This window comes from Triticum urartu, chromosome 3A (assembly GCF_056163025.1).
Source record: "Triticum urartu cultivar PI428250 chromosome 3A, HENAU_Tu73, whole genome shotgun sequence".
Lineage (NCBI taxonomy): Eukaryota > Viridiplantae > Streptophyta > Magnoliopsida > Poales > Poaceae > Triticum > Triticum urartu.
In genome coordinates this window covers 515606179-515622765 of record NC_141875.1, presented here as the reverse complement: position 1 = coordinate 515622765, position 16587 = coordinate 515606179, and positions in this window count along the sequence as shown.

Genomic DNA, 16587 nt, shown 5'->3' with positions numbered 1-16587 from the left:
GTTGAGGAATTTGAACAATGGAATTGTCTGAAGATGTATGCAACTTTTCTTCGAGGAACACTGCAAATGAGTTAAGTTGATGAGAACCTAGTGATTCAGCAACTGACATGAGTACCTGTGAACAGAGTATAGTTGCGAGAAATTTGGAGAGGTCATATGCGTTCTCATACGTTTTTCAAAAAGAACAAGTTTGAGGAATTTGACCAGATGAGTCTTGAAGAATTTCACTAAGCATTCTTTGTCTTAGGTTCCAGAGATGTATAGATCGAAAATCAACACATTTGAGGAATCTTGAAGAAAAACATAGCTTAGAGAAACGAATCAAGAACAAATGACATGTGAGGTGTTTTAGTGTGTGAAGATATGAAGAAAAACACCTTTGACGATTTTGTAGAAATCATTTGAATTAAAGAGGGTAGTAAAAGTAACTTTTAATTGCCCTGTATGAAGAACACGACGAACTGGGAAGTGGAGATGTGAAGTTCGTCAGTGAAGATCTTCCACGCCCTAACTCGGCAGAGGAAGACAACTACGGCGGCGGCGGAGTGAAGAAATCCGCGGCCGGCGCGAGTACGACGGCGACGAGGTCGAGGCAGTGAAGATCTTCCTCACCGGCGACGATGAAGTAGCGGCAGCGCTAGGGTTTGAGAAGCTCGAGCTGGAGTGAGGTCGAGCAGAGTAAAAGAGAAGTGAGGAAGGGGAGGGGGTATTTATAGCCACAGTGAAAAACTGTTCGCCCGAAGAATTTGGATGGACGTGCCCCTGACCCTTCTCATTCGCTTGACATGTGTCACCCACGTACTGAGAAGTGGAGATCGTGTGAGATCGTGGGTGAATGGATAAGTGTTGTCGTAGAATGTGGAACGGTTTGAGCGGCAAAGCCGAAAATTTAGACAAGATAGGTTTTAAAGTTCCGTTCACAATTTCTTCAGCTGACAAGGACATAGTGAAGATTTTGAACAAGTTTGAAATAGAATGCACATGAAGAATTTGTGAATAGATTGGGTTGAGTTTAGCATAGAGGGGGTAGGGTCCGATCACATTCACTTAGCAGGAAAAACAACTTGAAGAATTAGCCATAAGTGAATGCTGTAGAGGACATAAACTCACACACACACACACATATATATATATATATATATATATATATAGCCAATGAATAAAAACGTCAGAAATAGTGAAGACAATGCAAAGTTGAAAAACAACTGAGGAAATTAAAGAACTGAGGAAAAGCTCAAATGAAGATTTTCAACATTTTGTGGTGGCATGACCCATCGTATAAGAATGATGATTTCAGACACCATGTACAATTGTCGTAGGGTTCTGAGAATCAGATTCTTCGTTAATTTCTTCACACTTAGAGTGTTAGTCTTCATTGATTTGAAGAAAAAACTTTTCTTCATGTGTTGCACATCTAAGTCATCAATTTTGCATAAGTGTTAGGATGAGTGTCCTTTTTAAAGAACATTAGAAGATTCTAAGATATTTAGCTCACACCACAACTTGCTAAATCTCTTCTCATCCAAGGGCTTTGCGAAGATATCGGCTAGCTGTTCTTCAGTCTTCACATGCTCAATAGAAATGCCACCCTTCAACACATGATCACGAAGAAAATGATGACGAATCTGAATGTGCTTTGTCTTCGAGTGCTGAACTGGGTTGTGAGCAATCTTGATGGCACTCTCATTGTCACAGAAGAGAGGCACATTCATCACATTGACGCCGTAGTCCTTGAGAGTTTGCTTCATCCACAGCAATTGAGCACAGCAAGAACCAGCAACAATGTACTCAGCTTCAGCAGTAGACAGTGATACGCAGTTCTATTTCTTCGAGGACCAACAGACCAAAGATCGTCTGAGGAAATGACATGTACCAGATGTTGACTTGCGATCCACACGATCACTAGCATAGTCAGAGTCAGAATATCCAATGAGATTAAAAGCCGAGCCCTTGGGGTACCATAATCCAAGTGTTGGTGTGTGAGCTAGATATCGAAGAATATGTTTCACAACCTTATGGTGTGATTCCTTCGATGTAGCTTGAAATCGGGCACACATGCAAACACTAAGCATTATATCTGGCCTAGATGCACATAAGTACAATAAAGAACCAATCATGGAGCGGTATACCTTATGATCGAAGTCAATACCATTTTCATCAGTGCACAGATGGCCATTTGTGGGCATAGGAATTTTGACGCCTTTGCAATCTTGCATGCCGAATTTCCTCAATACATCCTTGAGGTATTTCTCCTGAGATATGAATATGCCATTACGTTGTTGACGAATTTGAAGACCTAAGAATAATTTCAATTCTCCCATCATAGACATTTGATATTCTTCACTCATCATATAGGCAAATTCATCACTATAACGTTGGTCAGTACAACCAAAGATAATATCATCAACATATATTTGGCACACAAATAGTTCACCATCATAAGATTTAGTGAAAAGAGTAGGGTCGAGTGAACCGGGTTTGAAGCCTTTCTTCATGAGGAATTCCTTCAAAGTATCATACCACGCCCGAGGGGCCTGCTTGAGGCCATAGAGGGCCTTATTGAGTCTGAAGACTTTGTCAGGATGCGTTGGATCTTCAAAACCTGGGGGTTGAGCAACATATACTTCTTCCTCAAGCTTAACATTGAGGAATGCACTTTTTACATCCATTTGATATAAAGTGATATCATGATGGTTAGCATAAGCAAGTAATATGCGAATACCCTCAAGTCTAGCAACAGGTGCAAAAGTTTCATCAAAGTCAATTCCTTCAACCTGTGTGTAGCCTTGAGCTACAAGCCATGCTTTATTCCTCACCACAAGGCCATTTTCATCTTGCTTGTTTCGGTAGATCCACTTTGTCCCGATGATATTGTGCTTGCGAGGATCTGGACGTTTGACCAGTTCCTAGACGTTATTGAGCTCGAAATGATGTAATTCTTCTTGCATGGCCTGAATCCACTCAGGCTCCAGAAATGCTTCATCTACCTTAGTGGGCTCTGTGATAGAGACGAAATCAAAGTGCCCACAAAATTTAGATAAATGTGAAGCTCTTGAGCGTGTGAGAGGACCTGGAATGTTGATGTCGCTGATGATTTTCTCAATTTGCACTTCATTTGCGATGCGAGGATGAGCGGGTTGACATTGAGGAATTTGATCAGCATTTTCTCCAGCACCATTTTCCTCAGGTGCACCAGCATGACGTTCTTCATGTTCGGGAATAACTTCTTTAGCAGATTCTTCAGTAGGAATGACATCCTATGTAGCCTTGAGCTTAATAGATTCCTCAGGAGGTATTTCATCTATCACAGGAGGTAGGTGCTCTCTTTGCGAGCCATTAGTCTCATCGAACCGCACATCTACAGTTTCAACAACCTTGTGATGACAGGTGTTGAAGATTCTATGGTGTGCGAGTCCTTACCATAACCGAGCATAAAACCTTCATGTGCTTTTGGTGCAAATTTATGTGATGAGGATCTCTAATCCAACATTTAGCACCAAAGACTTTGAAATAACTCACATTGGGTTTCTTGTCAGTGAAGAGTTCATAGGCAGTCTTCTTGAAGAATTTGTGAAGATATACTCTGTTGATGATGTGGCACGCAATATCAATTGCCTCAGGCCAGAAGCGAGGAGGCGTCTTGTACTCATCAAGCATAGTGCGGGCCATCTCAACAAGAGTCCTATTCTTGCGCTCCACGACGCCATTTTGCTGAGGAGTATAGGGAGCAGATAGCTCATGAGTGATACCAAGTTCATCAAGATAGTCATCAAGGCCAGTGTTCTTGAACTCAGTTCCATTATCACTTCTGATGTGCTTGATCTTCACACCAAAGTTGGTTCAAGCCCTCGAGGAAAATCGTTTGAAGACTTCCTGCACTTCAGTTTTGTAAGTGATAATATGGACCCATGTATATCGAGAGTAATCATCAACAATGGCAAAGCCATATAAGGATGCAACATTAGTAAATGTGGCATAGTGAGTAGGGCCAAAGAGATCCATGTGAAGCAATTCAAATGGTCGAGTAGTAGTCATGATAGTCTTCGCTGGATGCTTGGCCATGGTCATCTTTCCAGCTTCACAGGCTCCGCATAAGTGATCCTTGAGGAATTTGACATTTTCAATACCAATGACACGCTTCCTCTTCGCGAGCGTGTGCAGATTCCTCATGCCAGCATGCCCAAGTCGTCGATGCCATAGCCAGCCTTCTGAAGCTTTTGCAAGTAGACATGTAACAGGTTGTCGTCCTGTAGAGAAATCAACAATATACAAATATCCTCTCCTAAAGCCTTCGAAGACTTTGGAATTGTCAGCTTCCAGGATCACAACACAACGATACTTGCCAAAGACAACCACCATATCAAGATCACAAAGCATTGAGACAGACATGAGGTTGAACCCTAAGGACTCAACAAGCATGACTTTGTCCATGTGTCGATCCTTTGAGGTTGCAACCTTACCTAGACCCAATACCTTGCTTTTGCCTTTGTCAGCATAGGTGATGTGCTTCAGATGTGATGGAGATAAAGAAGTGTCCATCAATAAGCTCCTGTCACCAGTCATGTGATTTGTACATCCACTATCGAGGACCCACTCAGTGGCTTTGGGTTGATCATCCTGCAGATGAATTAGTGCAACTTACGAACTCATATACTTCAACAGTGAAGAATATGACATCAATTTCATCAGATAATAGAACAGATAAAATAGTATGAGTACGTGAGAAATGAAAGTTTATTTCTTCATGATTAGCTTGCGTCCTTTCAAGCATATTCAGGTCTCCAGCAAATTCATCATACGTTTAATTTCGTCTGGAGACGTGACCCTGCATAAGAGGTTAGTTCTTTTTCTTCACCACACACATCTAAAGGGGTGGCAAAGAGTTCATCATTCTGCGAGCTCCATAAGAAAAAGGTGGCATAGATGCCAATCCACTCCGTTTCACACAAGAGTGGTTAGGGTAAGCATAAGAGTAAGCAGAGAAATTCTTCGAGGACTTATGAACATAATGATTTGAAGAATAATGCACATATCCATAATCCTTAGATCTTCCCTGCGAAACAGAGTTGTTGTTAGCACGATGACAATCATATGAGGACTTTGATCCTTTTGAGGAATTTGATCCACATGAGGAGTTTGGTCCGTATGAGGACTTGGATCCATATGAAGAATTTGATCCATATGAAGAATTTGATCTGGGGTTCCTATTCTTCACAGGTGGCGTCATGATGACATTCACCTGAAGATTTTTAAGGCATCTTTTGGGAACCCAGATTTTCTTCATAGGAGAACCGTTCCTGCAGTTAGTGCCAACATATCTAGCAAATACTTCACCATTCTGAATTTTGAACAGTTTATAGTTGGAGTCAAATGACTCCTCAGAAGAATGAGGAGATTCACATGTAAAGCCAGATAAGGTAGATGGATCCACTGAAGGTCCCTTTGCAGCACCCCATGAGGTTTTGGGATACTGCTCAGGTTTCCAGTAGGTCCCATCAGCATTGATTTTCCTCTCAAAGGCAATACCCTCTTTCCTAGGGTTTTTGTTGAGGATCTGCTTTTTAAGAACGTCACAGAGAGCCTGATGCACTTTGAGGCTTTTGTACATGCCTGTCATATACAATTCCTTCAGCCCTGCATCATCAGTAATACTAGCAATGTCCTCAGATGAGGAATTAGTGATAGCAGAGGCAGTTGAAGAAATTGCAGCAATGGAAGTATTTGAGCATTCATATGAAGAATTAGTAGTTTCACGTTCAATGCACTTCAAACATGGAGGAACAAATTCATCCTGAGTAGCGCTGATCTGTTGAGCGAGTAATGAATCACACTCCTTCTGAAGATCTTCATAACTCACTCTTAACTGCTCAAGGTCTTGCTTTCTTTGAAGAAATTCATAAGAAAGCTTCTCATGATCAGATAGGAGAGTGTTATGATGACCTTGAAGATTGTCAAACTTGGACTGGAGTCTTTGAAGATTTTCAGTCAAGATTTTAGTGCGATCCATTTCCTCACCCAACATATCATCGCTTTTATCTAGCATATTTTGAACCTTTTCAAGAGCCTTTTGCAGTTTCACAGCAATCTTAGCAAGTTTAGAGTAGCTGGGTTTGAGGTTTTCATCAGAGTCATCGTCACTAGATTCAGAGGAGGGATATTTGAGTATCTTTGAGCCTTTTGCCATGAAGCAATAGGTGGGAGCGTAGTCCTCATCGTCGTCATCAGTAGTATTGGGGAGGTCCATTTCTTCAGAGTTGAAGATAGACTTGCTGACGAAAGCAGTTGCGAGGGCTAGGCTCGCCACACCAGAGTCTGACTCCTCAGATTCCTCCTCTTCCTCATTTTCTTCAGATTCAGCCTCAGAGTCCATTTCCTTGCCAATGAATGCTCGAGCCTTCTTGGAGATGCTCTTATTGTGAGATGAGGACTTTGATGGTCTTGATGATGAGGACTTTGAAGATTTCTTCTTCTTCTTTGAATCATCAGAACTGTAATCCTTGTACTTCTTCTTCTTCTTCGATTCCTTTTCCCACAGAGGACAATCTTGAATGTAGTGTCCGGGTTTTTTGCATTTATGACAGAGTCTCTTCTTGTAATCACGAGATGAGGAATCTGATCTCAAGTCACCACCTCTTGAGGATTTACCAAAACGATCACGTTTTGAGAACTTTTGGAACTTCCTCACGAGCATTGCTAGCTCCTGGCTCAGTTCTTCAGGGTCACCAAGGCTGCTGTCTGAATCTTCACCATCAGATTTGGATACTGCCTTGGCCTTTAGAGCCCGTGATCTACCATAGCTTGGTCCATAGAGATCTCTCTTCTCAGCAAGATGCAACTCATGAGTGTTTAGTCTCTCGAGGATATCAGTGGGATCAAGTGACTTATAGTCTCCACGTTCTTGTATCATCAATGCCAAGGTATCAAATGAGGAATCAAGCGATCTCAACAATTTCGTCACCACCTCATGGTCGGTGATATCGGCGGAACCAAGTGCTTGAAGCTCATTTGAGATGTCAGTGAGGTGATCGAAGGTTTGCTGAAAATTTTCATTGTCGAGTCTTTTGAAGCGGTTGAAGAGATTTCGAAGAACGTCAACTCGAGAGTCATGCTGTGTTGAGACTCCCTCATTGACCTTGGACAGCCTGTCCCAGATAAGCTTGGTTGTCTCCAAAGCACTCACTCTGCCATACTGTCCTTTGCTCAGATGGCCACATATGATATTCTTCGCCTGAGAGTCGAGTTGCTTGAATCTCTTCACATCAGCAGCATTGATGGTGGGAGTGATAGAGGGAACACCATTCTCCACAACGTACCAGAGATCGTTATCAATTGCCTCAAGATGCATGCACACCTTATTATTCCAGTAGGGGTAGTCCATCCCATCGAAGGTAGGACACCCAGCAGAAACCTTGATCATACCTGCGGTTGACATAACTAGAACTCCAGGTGGTTAAACCAAAATCACACAGAACAAGGGAGTACCTTGCTCTGATACCAATTGAAAGTGTGTTATATCGACTAGAGGGGGTGAATAGGCGATTTTTATGAATTCTTCACTCAGGAATTTTAGGGTGAGGAAATTCCTTAGCGAAGAACTACTTGCAGCGGAATAAGTACTCAGAAGTAAACATAACATAACACAAGCCTGGTCATCATGATGAAATGAAGACAAGCATAGAGTATGGAAAGCGTAAACACAGGATGACACAGGATGAAGACAAACATACTAAAGAAATTGAACTAAGGAAATTGAGAAAGTCTTCAGTCAAAGTCTTCAAACAGATATGAACAAGCACTCAACACATAAGTGAGGAAATGGAACCAGGTAGCTTGGTGAAGAAAATGATTTGGTAGACCAGTTCCAACTGTTGTGACAGTTGTACGTCTGGTTAGGGCGGCTAGGTATTTAAACCTGAGGACACACAGTCCCGGACACCCAGTCCTAAACACACAGTTCAGAACACTCAGTCCTCACCATATTCCCCTTGAGCTAAGGTCACACAGACCACACCCAATCACTCGTGGTAAGTCTTCAGGTGACTTCCGAACCTTCACAAACTCGGTCACTCGGTGACCCACAATTCCTCTTGGATTCTCTAGACCATGACGCCTAACCGTCTGGAAGATGCAAAGTCTTCAAAGGTAACAAGTGTCGGATCCATGCAGTATCAATCTCTTCAGTGATGCTCAATCACTTGGGGTTTGTAGGTGTTTGGGTTTGGGTTTTCCTCACTTGATGATTTTCACTCAAAGTCCTCGGAGGATGGGATGCTCTCAAATGACAAGTGTCAGTTTCTCTCGGAGCAGCCAACCTGCTAGTGGTTGTAGGGGGCAGATGTTTATAGCCTAGGGAGCAGCACGATATGATAAGACATAAATGCCCTTCAATGATATGACCGTTAGGTGGGTAGATATTTTGGGACAGCTGGCGCAAAGCATAGAAATGGTCGGAAATTTGAGTATCAAATTCCTCAGGGCTATCATGTTCCTCACTGTGTAAGCAATCCACACTGGCAAATTCCTAACTCCTCAGTCAGAACAAATTCCTCAGAGACTAGAAGAACTTCGTCTCTGTCACTGAAGAATATGACTGAACTGTGTGAGATTTACAATGGCTTCACTCGAAGGGATTGGTAGGTGTAGGATTTTGAGTTGAGCATCACTTGGGAATTTTTCCTTAATATTTCCTCGACCCCCTTTAACAATACGGTGTTTCCTATGACTCAAGAAAGAGAAAATGAAACTACGAAAACAAAAGTCTTCACACTTCATGTTCCTCAAATGAATACCAAGTCTTCAAGGTCACACCAATTTCTTCACTTTCAAAGTCTTCAGAAAGTCTTCGGAAATCCAAAGTCTTCAGTCGAAGAACTTCATTTTTAGGGGTCGACTTTCTCTGTAAATATCAAACTCCTCATAGACTTATAGACCCGTGTACACTCACAAACACATTAGTCCCTTAACCTATAAGTCTTCAATACACCAAAATCACTAAGGGGCACTAGATGCACTTACAGTATTCATGGATGATTTTTCCGTATATGGAACTTCTTTTGATGATTGCTTAAGCAACCTTGATCGAGTTTTGTAGAGATGTGAAGAAACTAATCTTGTCTTGAATTGGGAGAAGTGCCACTTTATGGTTAATGAAGGTATTGTCTTGGGGCATAAAATTTCTCAAAGAGGTATTGAAGTTGATAAAGCTAAAGTTTATGCTATTGAAAAGATGCCGTGTCCTAAGGACATTTAAGGTATAAGAAGTTTCCTTGGTCATGCCAGATTTTATAGGAGGTTCATTAAGGACTTCTGTAAAATCTCCAGGCCTCTGACTAATCTCTTACAAAAATATATTCCTTTTGTCTTTGATGATGATTGTGTAGAAGCATTTGAAATACTTAAGAAAGCTTTGATTTCTGCACCTATTGTTCAGCCGCCTGATTGGAATTTACCATTTGAAATTATGTGTGATGCTAGTGATTATGCTGTAGGGGCTGTTTTAGGACAAAGGGTTGATAAGAAATTAAATGTTATCCAATATGCTAGTAAGACTCTAGACAATGCCCAGAGAAATTATGCTACTATTGAAAAAGAATGTTTAGCAGTTGTATTTGCTTGTGATAAGTTCAGACCTTATATAGTTGATTCTAATGTAACTGTTCACACTGATCATGCTACTATTAAATATCTTACGGAAAAGAAAGATGCTAAACCTATACTTATTAGATGGGTTCTCTTTCTACAAGAATTTGATTTGCATATTATTGATAGAAAGGGAGCTGAGAACCCCGTTGCAGACAATTTGTCTAGGTTAGAGAATGTTCTTGATGACCCACTACCTATTGATGATAGGTTTCCTGATGAACAATTAGCTGTCATAAATGCTTCTCTTACTGCTCCATGGTATGCTGATTATGCTAATTACATTGTTGCTAAATTTATACCACCTAGTTTCACATACCAACAAAAGAAAAAGTTTTCTATGATTTAAGACATTACTTCTGGGATGACCCACACCTTTATAAATAAGGAGTCGATGGGGTTATTAGACATTGTGTACCTGAGCATGAACAGGATCAGATCCTACGCAAGTGTCACTCCGGGGCTTATGGAGGACACCATGCTGGAGATAGAACTGCACATAAGGTATTGCAATCCAGTTTTTATTGGCCTACTCTCTTCAAAGATTCCCGTAAGTTTGTCTTGTCTTGTGATGAATGTCAAAGAATTGGTAATATTAGTAGACGTCAAGAAATGCCTATGAGTTATTCACTTGTTATTGAACCATTTGATGTTTGGGGCATTGATTATATGGGACCGTTTCCTTCCTCTAATGGGTATACACATATTTTAGTTGCTGTTGATTACGTTACTAAGTGGGTAGAAGCTATTCCAACTAGTAGTGCTGATCATAACACCTCTATTAAGATGCTTAAAGAAGTTATTTTTCCGAGGTTTGGAGTCCCTAGATATTTAATGACCGATGGTGGTTCACATTTTATTCATGGTGCCTTTCGTAAAATTCTTGCTAAGTATGATGTTAATCATAGAATTGCATCTCCATATCACCCACAGTCTAGTGGTCAAGTAGAATTGAGTAATAGAGAGCTTAAATTAATTTTGCAAAAGACTGTTAATAGATCTAGAAATAATTGGTCCAAGAAACTTGATGATGCATTATGGGCCTATAGAACTGCATATAAGAATCCTATGGGTATGTCTCCGTATAAAATGGTTTATGGAAAAGCTTGTCACTTACCTCTCAAACTAGAACATAAGAAATATTGGGCCATTAAAGAGCTCAATTATGATTTCAAACTTGCCGGTGAGAAGAGGCTTTTTGACATTAGCTCTCTTGATGAATGGAAAACCCAAGCTTATGAGAATGCCAAACTGTTTAAAGAAAAAGTTAAAAGATGGCATGGCAAAAGGATACAGAAATGTGAGTTTAATGTAGGTGATTATGTATTGTTATACAACTCTCGTTTTAAGATTTTTTGCAGGAAAACTCCTCTCTAAATGGGAAGGTCCTTACGTCATCGAGGAGGTCTATCGTTCCGGTGCCATAAAAATCAACAACTTCGAAGGCACAAATCCGAGGGTGGTGAACGGTCAAAGAATCAAACATGATATCTCATGTAATCCCATAAATGTTGAAACTAATGTTATTGAAACCGTAACCCTGGAGGAATACGTAAGGGACACTTTCCATAACATTTCAGACTCCGAAAAGGAATAGGTATGTGTTATGGTAAGTAAACCAACTCCAAAACAGTTCTAATAGCAATTTTTCTCCATTTTGGAATATTTAAGAAACTAGGAAAATAAGAAGTAGTCCGGGAAGGACACGAAGCGTCCATGAGGGTGGTGGGCGCGCCCTACCCCTGGGCGCACCCCCTGCCTCGTGGGCAACTCGTGTGCCCTCCGAACTCCGTTTTCTTGCATGATACTTCTTTTGGTCGGTAAAAATTCATTATATAATCTCCTGAAGGTTTTGATCACCGTACCACGCAAATATCTCCTGCTTTTGTTTCGAGCTATTTTCTGCCAGGGTTATCAAGGCCAGGCACCATGCCGTCTCCCACCTCCTCCAACAATGAGGGCAACGATGCTTGGCTAATGAAGATAGAGATGAAGAGAGAAGAGCCCGGAGATATCAACAAGGATGATGGGATCAAGAAGGCCATGGGGGATCAAGTTCCGAGAGTAGTAGAAGAAGACATCCTTCAAACTCATCACAATCTCTTTACCCCAACGAAGATTGAAGCTTTCAAGATGATTGAGTTAGCTCGCATTCAAAACAAGTATCTCACAAGTGAAAATATTTTGAAGGAGCATATCATCACACTCAAGGGAATTATCCACAAATTGGAGGATCTCCTATGCTCGATGTGCGACTATCCATCATCACCAACACCTTCTTCACCAACAAACAAGAACTGAGTATCGGGTATGGGCACTCCCCTTGGCAACTTCCAAGCTTGGGGGAGTGCCCCGGTATCGTATCACCATCACACTTTTATCTTTACCATTTTTCTTAGTTCGATCCTTTTGGTAATATCTTGATCTAGTAGAATAAAGTTTTAGTATGATCTAGTTTTGAGTTTTGCTTTATGATCCTTCTATGTAATCGAGTCCGTGAGCTATATATAATAAAGATTAGTGTTGAGTCAAGGGCTTGATTATCTTGCTATGATCATGAGTGAATAAAATAAAAGAGAAAGAATAAAAAGAAATAAAGAGATCATATGGATCTTATGGAGAGTAATGACTTCACATATAAAGAGTATGATGAATAAAAGTTGTAGAGAGTTGACAAACATAGTTTTGGTCATCGTTGTAATTAATAAGAAGTAATAAAGAAAGAGAGGTTTTCACATATAAATATACTATCTTGTACATCTTTTATGATTGTGATCACTCATTAAAATATGACATGCTAAAGAGTTGATATTGGACAAGGAAGACAACTTAATGGGTTATGTTTTCTTACATCCGAAATAAATTACATTGTCATGGATCATCCAACATGTTGAGCTTGCCTTTCCCTCTCATGCTAGTCAAATTCTTTGCACCAAGTAGAGATACTACTTGTGCTTCCAAATATCCTTAAACCCAGTTTTGCCATGAGAGTCCATCATATCTACCTATGGATTGAGTAAGATCCTTCAAGTAAGTTGTCATTGTTGCAAGCAATAAAAAATTGCTCTCTAAATATGAATGATTTATTAGTGTGGAGAAAATAATCTTTATACGATCTTGTGATGTGGAAGAAATAAAAGTGACAAACTTCATAATAAAGGTCCATATCACAAGTGGCAATAAAGTGACATTCTTTCGCATTAAGATTTTGTGCGTCCAACCATAAAAGCGCATGACAACCTCTGCTTCCCTCTACGAAGGGCCTATCTTTTATTCTTGTCTTATACTTCATACAAGAGTCATGGTGATCTTCACCTTTCCTTTTTTACATTTTATCCTTTGGCAAGCACAATGTGTTGGAAGGATCCAGATATATATATAGCTAATTGGATGTGAGTTTTCATGAACTATTATTGTTGACATTACCCTTGAGGTAAAAGGTTGGGAGGCAAAACTATAAGCCACTATCTTTCTCTATGTCCGATTAAAACTTCATACCCATAAATATTGCATGAGTGTTAGCAATTGTGAAGGACTAAATGATAGTTGAGTATGTGGACTTGCGGAAAAGCTCTTATATTGACTCTTTTCGATGTTATGATAAACTGCAATTGCTTCAATGACTAAGATTATAGTTTGTTAGTTTTCAATGAAGTTTCTGATTCATACTTGAAATTGTGATTGAATTGTTACTTTAGCATAAGAAATCATATGACAATATATATATATGTTGTTATCCTAAGAATGACCATGATGCCCTCATGTCCGTATTTTATTTTATCGACACCTCTATCTCTAAACATGTGGACATATTTTTCGATATCGGCTTTCGCTTGAGGACAAAGCGAGGTCTCAGCTTGGGGGAGTTGATACGTCCATTTTGCATCATGCTTTTATATTGATATTTATTGCATTATGGGCTGTTATTACACACTATGTCACAATACTTATGCCAATTCTCTCTTATTTTACAAGGTTTACTTGAAGAGGGAGAATGGCGGCAGCTGGAATCCTGGGCTGGAAAAGGAGCAAATATTAGAGACCTATTCTGCACAACTCCAAAAGTCCAGAAACTTCACGGGAGCACGTTTCAGAATATATAAAAAATATTGGGTGAAGGAAGTACCAGAGGGGGCCACCCACCATCCATGAGGGTGGGGGGTGTGCCCTACCCCCTAGGCGCGCCCCCTGCCTCATGGGCCCTCTAGCAGCCCTTTGATGCCCATCTTCTACTATATGAGGTCTTTCATCCAGGAAAAAAATCATAAGCAAGCTCACGGGACGAAACTCCACTGCCACGAGGTGGAACCTTGGCGGAACCAATCTAGGGCTCCGGCGGAGCTGTTCTGCCAGGGAAACTTCCCTCCGGGAGGGGGAAATCATCACCATCGTCATCACCATAGATTCTCCCATCGGGAGGGGGTCAATCTCCATCAATGTCTTCGCCAGCAGCATCTCATCTCAAACCCTAGTTCATCTCTTGTATTCAATCTTTGTCTCAAAACCTCAGATTGGTACCTGTGGGTTGCTAGTAGTGTTGATAACTCCTTGTAGTTGATGCTAGTTGGTTTATTCGGTGGAAGATCATATGTTCAGATCCTTTATGCATATTAATGCCCCTCTGATTATGAACATGAGTATGGTTTGTGAGTAGTTACGTTTGTTCCCGAGGACATGGGAGAAGTCTTGCTATAAGTAGTCATGTGAATTTGGTATTCATTTGATATTTTGATGAGACGTATGTTGTCTTTCCTCTAGTGGTGTCATGTGAACGTCGACTACATGACACTTCACCATTGTTTGGGCCTAGAGGAAGGCATTGGGAAGTAATAAGTAGATGATGGGTTGCTAGAGTGACAGAAGCTTAAACCCTAGTTTATGAGTTGCTTCGTAAGGGGCTGATTTCGATCCATATGTTCCATGCTATGGTTAGGTTTACCTTAATACTTCTTTTGTAATTGTGGATGCTTGCAAGAGGGGTTAATCATAAGTGGGATGCTTGTCCAAGGAAGGATAGTACCCAAGCACCGGTCCACCCACATATCAAATTATCAAAGTACTGAACGCAAATCATATGAGCGTGATGAAAACTAGCTTGACGATAATTCCCATGTGTCCTCGGGAGCGCTTTTCTTTATATAAGAGTTTGTCCAGGCTTGTCCTTTGCTACAAAAAGGATTGGGCCATCTTGCTGCACCTTATTTACTTTTATTACTTGTTACCCGTTACAAATTACCTTATCACAAAACTATCTGTTACCGATAATTTCAGTCGTTGCAGAGAATACCTTACTGAAAACTGCTTATCATTTCCTTCTGCTCCTCGTTGGGTTCGACACTCTTACTTCTCGAAAGGACTATGATAGATCCCCTATAGTTGTGGGTCATCAGCCATATCATGTCACATATTTTGATTTCATGTGATGTTTATCTTTTATGCATCTTATTTTGCTTAGTACGGCGGTAGCATTATAAGATGATCTCTCACTAAAATTTCAAGGTATAAGTGTTCTCTGTTGGGGAACGTAGTAATTTCAAAAAATTTCCTATGCACACGCAAGATCATGGTGATTCATAGCAACGAGAGGGGAGAGTGTTGTCGACGTACCCTCGTAGACCGACAACGGAAGCGTTGACACAACGTAGAGGAAGTAGTCGTACGTCTTCCCAATCCGACCGATCCAAGTACCGAACGTACAACACCTCTGAGTTCTGCACACGTTCAACTCGGCAACGTCCCTCGAGCTCCGATCCAGCAAAACGTTGAGGGAGAGTTTCGTCAGCACGACGGCGTGATGATGGTGATGATGTTCTACCGACGCAGGGCTTCGCCTAAGCACAACTATGATATGACCAAGGTGGAATATGGTGGAAGGGGGCACCGCACACGGCTAAGGAACGATCACGAAGATCAACTTGTGTGTCATGGGGTGCCCCCTTGCCCCCGTATATAAAGGAGGGAGTGGGGGAGGTGCGGCTGGACCTAGGGGTGCGCCTGGAGGAGTCCTACTCCCACCGGGAGTAGGACTCCCCCCTCTTGCCTTGCTGGAAAAGGAAGGGGGAAGGGAGAAAGAGGAAAGGGGGGCGCCGCCCCCCTTCCTTGTCCTATTCGGACTAGAGGGGGAGGGGGCGCGCTGCCTGCCCTGGCCGGCCCTCCTCTTCTCCCTTATGGCCCATGTAGGCCCAATAACCCCCGGGGGGGTTTCGGTAACCCCCCGGTACTCCGGTAAAATCCCGATTTCACCCGGAACGTTTCCGATATCCAAATATAGGCTTCCAATATATCAATCTTTATGTCTCGACCATTTCGAGACTCCTCGTCATGTTCGTGACCACATCCGGGACTCCGAACAACCTTCGGTACATCAAAACACAAAAACCCTAATTACAATCGTCACCGAACTTTAAGCGTGCGGACCCTACGGGTTCGAGAACTATGTAGACATGACCGAGACACGTCTCCGGTCAATAACCAATAGCGGAACCTGGATGCTCATATTGGCTCCTACATATTCTACGAAGATCTTTATCGGTCAGACCGCATAACAACATACACTGTTCCCTTTGTCATTGGTATGTTACTTGCCCGAGATTCGATCGTCGGTATCTTAATACCTAGTTCAATCTCGTTACTGGCAAGTCTCTTTACTTGTTCCGTAATACATCATCCCGCAACTAACTTATTAGTTGCAATGCTTGCAAGGCTTGAGTGATGTGCATTACCGAGAGGGCCCAGAGATACCTCTCCGACAATCGGAGTGACAAATCCTAATCTCGAAATACGCCAACCCAACAAGTACCTTCGGAGACACCTGTAGAGCACCTTTATAATCACCCAGTTACGTTGTGATGTTTGGTAGCACACAAAGTGTTCCTCCAGTAAACGGGAGTTGCATAATCTCATAGTCATAGGAACATGTATAAGTTATGAAGAAAGCAATAGCAACAA